At 40.0% G+C, this 9,187-nt stretch overlaps 1 long non-coding RNA gene and 1 pseudogene across 1 annotated transcript; both read right to left on the bottom strand.

Moving 5' to 3' along the window:
* Positions 1-252: 252 nt before the first annotated feature.
* LOC133508920 (uncharacterized) lies at positions 253-5,148 on the bottom strand. The gene is made up of 3 exons (XR_009797191.1): positions 4,702-5,148; positions 4,352-4,476; positions 253-1,566 (listed from the first exon to the last, which is right to left on the bottom strand). It is a non-coding gene; the product is annotated as an uncharacterized LOC133508920 (long non-coding RNA).
* A 3,383-nt stretch (positions 5,149-8,531) lies between these two features.
* LOC133509277 (5S ribosomal RNA) lies at positions 8,532-8,649 on the bottom strand (annotated as a pseudogene).
* Between the last annotated feature and the right edge of the window lie 538 nt (positions 8,650-9,187).

The following is a 9,187-nucleotide window of genomic DNA, read 5'->3' on the forward strand; positions in this document are numbered from 1 at the left end:
TCCTGAGCTATTTTTGGCATGTTGATCGGAGAGCAATGGATGCTGTACCGTATATGAAAGCCTTGAGTGCATTAAGGAGAGGGTTTTGTTGTGCAATGAAGTCAGGGAAGTCATTGGATTAGTTACTTCCTCTCACCACGATGCTTTTTTCACATAATGTGCTGCATTTGTATTGCATGAAAAGCTCTATCTACCACACTACAACTTTAACTCTAAGCTCTTTGGGCAATTCCGTCAACCTCAATGCTTGGTATTCACTATTACATGCTTTGTCAGGTGCAAAACTTTTCTGGCACGCCTAAACCCACAGTTGAAACCTGCTCTGTATCCTTTGGAGTTTGCCTACCAGCTCCATGTTGGTGTGGTTGATGGTTTTACCTATCTAAGCTGATCTAGTTCCATGGTCACTTAAGGGCTCTTTATACTGTACTTGCATGTGGAGCAACCGCGGTGACACATTTGCCTTTACTGTAAACACGACCCATGCTATATATGCGCTGCAGTTCTTCTCCAAGTCTTCTCACTACGGCTGTTATTGGCTTGGACGCCATAAGGTGGTGTGGTGTATCCTATTCACTTTTTGATCATTTCCGGTACCTTTTTTAGTTTCCTTCCTGTAAGAAGGAACTAAGCAACAACATTGGCAACCAGGGAACAGTGTGTGTGAACAAATGGACCTAAATGACAAGATAATATGTTTAATTATGCTGCAAGATTGCTAAAGAAGGCGGCGGTGTCGGAGGTATGGGGAGTAGGAGGAACAGTGAGTATGTCATCACAGCGTGTGATCCACACCACTTCAGGAGTAAAAGGAGGCCTTTACACTTGGATCGTAATTGAGGTATTGTGGAAGTAATGTTCTTTGACTTCTCCAGTACCTTCAATGCTCTCTAGTTTTTCTGTTGGGTGAGAAGCTGCACTACCTTCTGCCTGATGACAGCTGGGATAAGCTCCAGCACTCCCTTGTGAGGATAAGCAGCTAAGAAAATGGATGAATGGGTTAATTCAAATATAAAATTTAAATACTAACGGTGGTGCTGGAGGACTGTTAAAATCACTGATAAATGTCCTTATCCCCTATTCATTTATTCATTCAACAAATATATATTTAAATTTATTTAAAGCCAGAGCTCACATCCACAAATTTGTATCTTGAATCTTGGTCTTGTTCTTCAGATCACATTTCCATAGTAATTTTCTGAAACCTTTGGTGTTTCAAAACCATCAAATGGGCTTATGTTGTTCTCAAATGTGAAAATGAAATGTCATCATTGATGCCGGGCGGCATGGTGGTGGACTGGTTTGCACATCGTCCTCACAACGCTGAGAACCCAGATTCAAAAGTTGAGGTTTAGGTGTAAGGTTTGCATGTTCTTCCCGTGCCCATGTGTTTTAATAGGTTTCCCCCCTCTCACATTGTAAAGACATGCATGGTCGGTTAATTGAAGACTCTAAACTCCCTGTAGGTCTTTTCCATGTGCCCTGCAATTGGCTGGCGGCCAGTTCAGCGTGTACCCCAGCTCTCGTCTGGAGTTAGCTGGGACAGGCTCCAGCATACCTGCGACCCTGGTGAGAACAAGTGGTATGGAAAATGGATGAATCATTGATGCCCATAGCAGAAGCACAACCCACTTACTAGATAGATTTGGTTCCTACAGCCAAGATATACTTTTTAAGTGGAAGTTTAAAGTTATCAACACATTATTCTAGAGATATTCTAACCAAGAGGGGAAACTCCTAGCAAATAAAGACACAACAACTGTGTAAAAGTACTTGGAGAGGGTCCCATAAGAGAGATGGAATCTCCTAAAGGGCTCCTGAATAGTTTCAAAACATTTTTGCTCGTCTCCATCCATTCTGTCCACAGAGACACAGTAAACATATTTCGTAACTTTGAGCAAGTTGTAAAATTTTGGGAAAGACGAAGCAAACTTTTGAAAGACAGTTTGGGGTTGCGGTTTTCAGCAAAAAAAAAAAAAAAAAAAAATAAGACCAAGATTAGAGGGGAATACATTTGGTCAATTCAACATTTTCACCTTCATATATATTGTAATAAACTTTATCCCCTATCATCTGACTTTTTCACCAAAAGATTAATAATTTGTTTCTAGATTACTGTCTTTGTGATTGGCTGGCAACCAGTTAAGTGTGTACCCAGCCTCCTCCCCAAAGAGCAAGGATTGGTTCCAGTACGGCCATGATATTGTGAGGATAAGCAGCTCACATAATGGATGGATGGATGGCTTTGTTGATTATCAAACTCAGTCAAGACCCTCTTTAAAAAAAAAAAAAACTTTCCATTTCTATATCTTGGGTGATGTTGTTTGTCCAAGTGGTGTTGCCATAAAACCTCTGCTGCAGATCGATCAACGTACCTCTGCTTAGAAGGTTATTGCATAATTTTAGTACACATACTGAGTGATATTATGACCATTCAGTTTTGTTGTTCTCGTGATTATGATGTGGATTGTTTTTACGCATAGAAAGGCAGAGGTGTGGACTCGAGTCACAAGACTTGGGCTCGTGTCAAACTTGAATAATAAATTTTGACTTGATGATATGTGAAAAGACTTACAACTCAAGTTGGATTTGAACAGCCGTGACTTGTGATTTCACTTGAAGATTAACCCAATAACTTGAAAACACTTGCGACTTGACCAAATACTGAGAAACTAATGCTTTATAGCTTTCTCTCTTTTAAACTGGATGTCCCATTCATTATTTGACGATAGGAATATATGAGCAATATCAACATAATGTTAAAATTGTATTGATTACACATTAGGGCAACATGCCCCATGGCCAAATTGCTAATGCGTAATTATTTTGTTGTTCTTATTATTATTCTTCACAACACCCAACCGAACACACTCTAGTAGAGGAATTGAGCAACAAGACATTTTTTCACACACAAGCTAAAATGGTGTTTTCATTTATAAAATAAAATAAACAATAATGTGACCCGTAAATAATGGTGTACATTCCAAGAACGAACATTTAACATAACAGAAGCAATAGTGATTATTGCACACAAAAAAAAAAAAAATCCACATAGCATTGTCAGAATGACTTGGCTTGACCCGCAGCACTAGAAGCGATATTTTTCTGCCTAATCATGCAAAACAGTGACACAGTGGGTGGGCAGTGAGCTGTCTGGGCTTCATTTATATTACAATCTGTTTTAATCAGTGGAGTACTCCCAAGAGCACAAAATGTTTTTCTTCTCTTTCTTTACAAAACGATCATCACAGACTGAGTATGTATTTATTCAACATGAAACTACATCCTTCTTTGTGTCCTTTGCTTTCACCTCTTTTTGCATTACATCATCCCTCCTTATGTTCCAACTAAATAACGACTGTCGGATAAAATCGTACTTTTATAAAAGATTACATACTTACCTCTTATTTTGAACTGATGCCTTGTTTTTGATACTCTCAAGAAATACCAAGTTTATACTGAAATGTACTTATACTTGTTTGAAATTGTTTCTAGACAACAACAAAAAATTGCAGTTTCCCGCTATATGAGGATTATCTAAAAGACAAAACTAATTGGTCATTCATTATTGGGTGAATGTCTCGTTTTTTCTTGGTATTCAAAATTGCTCTTTAACCAAGGAAGAATATATTTTGTTCTACTTCCATCCATCCATTTTCAGAGCCACATATCCTCACAAGCAGACTTTTGCAGCCAAACCCAGCTGTCATCGGGCAGGAGGCAGGGTACACACTGAACTCGTTGCCAGCAAATCGCAGGGCACATGGAGAAGGACAACAGCCCCACTCACAATCACACTTTGGGCAATTTATAGTCTCCAACTAATGCATGATTTGGGGATGTGGGAGGAAACCGTAATGCTTGGAGAAAACCCACACAGGCACTGGGAGAACATGCAAACTCCACACAGGCGGGGTCAAGATTTGGACCCCAGTCCTCTGAACTATGAGCCCAACGCTCCACCATGCCACTGTCATATAAAATGTTTTTCATTCATCCATCCGTTTTCTGAGCTGCTTATCCTCACAAGAGTCACGGGAGTGCTGGAGACTATCCCAGCTGTTATCAGGCAAAAGGCAGAGTACATACTGAAATGGTTGTCAGTCAATCACTGTAAACTATGCATCCATCCATCCAATAAAATGCTTTTTTTAATTTAATAAAAATAAAAAGAATATTTTGGAGTTTGCAGTCATTCGGGGTCATCTGTTCACTCTTGTGTAGAAGTAATGCTTGTGGTACTTGTTTGTATGGTTGACAAACTTTTTTTAATTCCATTGAGAATGAGTTCTGCATAGACGAGCAGGGCTCAATGGATAAGATTAGAGCAACCAATAATACAAATCCTTACCTCAGGTGATAAGATGTTGCTCAGCAGCACTGAATCTTTGGCCTTTGGCACCAGACTGTGACCCTTGTCACCGGCACTACAGCCGAGGCATGAAAGTCTAAAGCAGGGGTCGGGAACCTTTTTGACTGAGAGAGCCATAAATGCCAAATATTTTAAAACTTAATTTCAATATGCAATATAATACAATATATATAATATAATACAATAATACATGCAATATTTAAAAAACTAAATACAGGTGTTTTTGTGCATTTATGTCGAAACAACACTTTTAGAGAACAATATTTCACTGAATTATTTTAAATAACATCATGATATTGCTAACCAATGATGACAAAAGCACTTCTTACCATTAATGCGACTTCAGGTGCTTCCTGGTTTTGCTAATGGCTTGACAGTCTGTTTCATACACTGTCAGATTAATCTTCACGCAGGCGTTGATTTTTCCATCTGTTAATCATGAGCGTAATTCAAATTGATTTTCTATCATGCTGGTAAGGATGGTGAACAGTTCTTGCCAACAAAGGCGTGTCCTTTATTCGTTTGGTTATCTTGTCTTGATGCGAACTTGGCAAAATGTTGATTGACAACGTTGAATACGAACACTCCCCATCTGTGGATTTAAACACACAGCAGAACCCTCCATCTCCAAAATGGCAGTCCATTCTTGTTGAAAACTTCGGTGGTACTCGTATTCTTTTCTTTGAGCGATCTTTGTCAAAAGGGTTTCCATAAATAGTTGTTCAGATAAGATCAGCATTAGACCCTTCTGCACCACTGGACTTCGACTACCACGCAAAAACTACGGCAACTCACCGTGGCAAACTGTCTCTACGTCATTTGCGTTGCCTCACACACCTAAATACGGCAAAGCCACTAGGACAAACTTTCTCTGCATGACAAAAATCACATGGCCAGCGTGTCGTTATGAGGGCTCGGCGAGCCATATGCAACCACCAAAAGAGCCAGGTATGGCTCGTGAGCCATAGATTCCCGACCCCTGGTCAAATGGGACATGAATAAACTACAGTGACAGTCTGTTACAGAAATTGCACATTCAGTCCATGAATGTGAAATTCTATTTCTCAGACTCAACTCCCATCTCAAGTTAACATTATACAGCAACAGTAAGGTCAAGAAGAAATGAACTCTCAGTGTACTGTTGCTACACAACCTTCACAGTGGGAGCACCTTTTTGTGCCATCTTCTAAATGCTGTGATTGCTTTTCTATGAAGCATTGCCTCTGTAGGCTAACACACCAAAATATATTACATGTATTTTAACATCATACAGATATGAATTTTATATTTGAAAGTATTTTTAATATATTATGTTAAGTGACTGAATAAAAATGTAATGCAACTGGGAACTCTTGGTGTCAGTTTTGGGAAGAGGACTTGGGAAATGTAGTTAGTTACAATTACAATACTAACTAACTAACTAATACTAGTGTAGCTATTCCATTTACTTTCTCAATGTTACTAATCACATTTGATTGCATGGTGATTACTTTTCTTGATTTTATATGAATGCATCAACATACCCTTGGATATACCCTCGAAAAAAGTCAGTTGAAATTAATATATGTATCAGTGTATTAAAAAAAAAACACTATGCACAAAGAAACACAACAAAGTATCATGAAATGTAAACAAATACACTAGTTTACTAGTTTTGTTATAAAGTGTATATAGCTGGTAAAGCCTTGGCCTGACAGTTCTGAAGTCCCGGGTTCAATTCCGGACCCGCCTGTGTGGATTTTGCATGTTCTCCCTGTGCCTGCATGGGTTTCCTCCAGACAATCCAGTTCCCCCCCACATCCCAAAAACATGCAACATTAATTGGACACTCTAAATTACCCCGAGGTGTGATTCTGAGTGTGACTGTTTGTCTCAATGTGTCCTGCAATTGACCCCTCCGTACAGGGCACTTAACCACGCCTCCTGAAGTTACGTCACCCCACGTATGCTAACCTCAGACAAACAATTAGCAAAAATGGCGGCGCGAAAGACAAGAGCGAAATTGTCCGATTTAGCAGTTGATTTCTCACTCACATTCTTAGCGAATAGTGAAATATCGATGAAAATCAGACAGTAGGGCTTCAAGTATTTCAATGGTATTCACATGCATATCGACGGAAAAAACATTGATATTAGCGCAAGATCTCTCCGGAGTCAGAGGAAGACCAAGAAGCCACATAATATAATATATTATAACCCAAAGACGAATTCGTCATTGACAGTTTCCTATTTTCGTGTTACCTATCACACTTGTGTGCAGAATCTGTATGTGTATCTGTATAGCCGTTTGTGAACCGCCGTATGAAGGAAAAGAAGGCGAGGCTTGATTTACGAGTTGTTTCTCTCCTTTTCTTTGTGTAACGTCACGCGCTCCCTTCAATAATTATTCTTGAATTAGTGGTGAACCTACGTAAATCCCGACCGAGTATGACAATCACTACTTTAGTGTCCTCAAACATCCTTCCTTTAGTCTTGGTGTCTCTGTGCACGTCGAAGGCTTTTAGGACTAGCTAATCCGGTTTAGCTTAGCTCGGTAGCCGACAACAGAGACACGTTTGTGCAGTCAGATCATCGCAAAATATCGCTCAACACAGATCAAGTGTGTCAGTCATTCACACGTAGCTATGTTATGCAAGCGAAGAACTGCTAATTCATTTATATGAGACATGTATTGAAAATCAAATATAGGGCATACCTTCGTGCAAACAAAGTCCGGTTTAGCTTAGCTCGGGAGCTGCCGAAAAGAGACACGTTTGTGCAGTCAGATCATCGCAAAATATCGCTCAACACAGATCAAGTGTGTCAATCATTCACACGTAGCTATGTTATGCAAGCGAAGAACTGCTAATTCATTTATATGAGACATGTATTGAAAATCAAATATAGGGCATACCTTCGTGCAAACAAAGTCCGGTTTAGCTTAGCTCGGGAGCTGCCGAAAAGAGACACGTTTGTGCAGTCAGATCATCGCAAAATATCGCTCAACACAGATCAAGTGTGTCAGTCATTCACACGTAGCTATGTTATGCAAGCGAAGAACTGCTAATTCATTTATATGAGACATGTATTGAAAATCAAATATAGGGCATACCTTCGTGCAAACAAAGTCCGGTTTAGCTTAGCTCGGGAGCTGCCGAAAAGAGACACGTTTGTGCAGTCAGATCATCGCAAAATATCGCTCAACACAGATCAAGTGTGTCAATCATTCACACGTAGCTATGTTATGCAAGCGAAGAACTGCTAATTCATTTATATGAGACATGTATTGAAAATCAAATATAGGGCATACCTTCGTGCAAACAAAGTCCGGTTTAGCTTAGCTCGGGAGCTGCCGAAAAGAGACACGTTTGTGCAGTCAGATCATCGCAAAATATCGCTCAACACAGATCAAGTGTGTCAATCATTCACACGTAGCTATGTTATGCAAGCGAAGAACTGCTAATTCATTTATATGAGACATATATTGAAAATCAAATATCGGGTTTACCTTCGTGCAAACATATCTGTTCCGGTTGATTTTAGATGGATTCAGTTGATCATACGATCTTCCACAAAGTTTGATCCATCGAAGACATTTTTCGTACTCGGTCTTCTGTTCCGGTTCATATTAGATGGATTCAGTTGATCATGTCATCTTCCACAAAGTTTGATCCATCGAAGACATTTTTCGTACTGGGTCTTCGGTTTTGGAAAGGGTACGAATTGAACTCCACCAACTAGCCTTTCAGGATACCTGTGTCACTATTACAAAGTCCGTGACTACACCTCTTAACCACATCTATTGTTAAAGAACCCAAATACGCGATAAAACACTAACAAAAGCTATACTGGACCATGCAACGTTTGCGGGTGCAAAAAAGGGGTGTGGTTTATGCAGATCTCTGGGGTCTGATTGGTCAGTGACGCGGATGACACAATTTCTACGGAGGGGTCAATTGGCTGGCAACCAGTTCAGCGTGTATACTGCCTCCTGCCCGTTGACAGCTGGGTGGGTTTCAGCAATCCCCGCAACACAAGGATAAGCTTGCAAAGAAAATGGATGGATGGATATATCTTCTTTTTTTCCTTTCGGCTTGTCCAGTTAAGGGTCGCCACAGCGTGTCATCTCAGATGAACGTATATTTGTTTGGCATCGTTTTACCCCAGATGCCCTTCCTGATGCTTACAGCACCTGGTATTCCCAGGTGGTCTCCCATCCAAGTACTAACCAGCGCCAAACCCGCTTAGCTTCCGAGATCTGACGAGATCGGGCATTCTCAGAAAGCATGACCGTAACCTATATAACCTATATATATATATATATATATATATATATATATATATACACACACTCACCCACATCCAATCAATATTAGTATTAATAATATATTTTGTAGACTATTGCTCAATTTGTCACTTTAATCGGCTCCCTTTGCAGAACTGTAGTTGCACTGTCGTTGTACTGGTGCATAGAGCTCGTGCACCTCTGTCATCAAATCACGTCACTGGCCTGAAGTGTCAGTCAAACAAGCCATTCTTCAATGCTAAGTTGGTTGGAGACGACGCGAAAATATGTTTTATAGCACGACGCCTACAGTTTTGTCCGATGCCGTTAAACATTTAGAAGGTGATAATAAACGAAGGTACGTGGGTAAATGAGAGACACTTAGCAAAGAGGACCCATATTTCATGCCGAAGTCAATGTTTTCACGATAAGAAATTGGACTATTAACCAGCTTCCGCTTCTCTTGGACAACTGGAACTACACACGTATCTGGTGAGTAAGTCGTCGAGATATACACGGAAGAGTTTGAAAGCATAGAAAATTCTGGGCGC

This window comes from Syngnathoides biaculeatus, chromosome 11, assembly GCF_019802595.1.
Source record: "Syngnathoides biaculeatus isolate LvHL_M chromosome 11, ASM1980259v1, whole genome shotgun sequence".
NCBI lineage: Eukaryota > Metazoa > Chordata > Actinopteri > Syngnathiformes > Syngnathidae > Syngnathoides > Syngnathoides biaculeatus.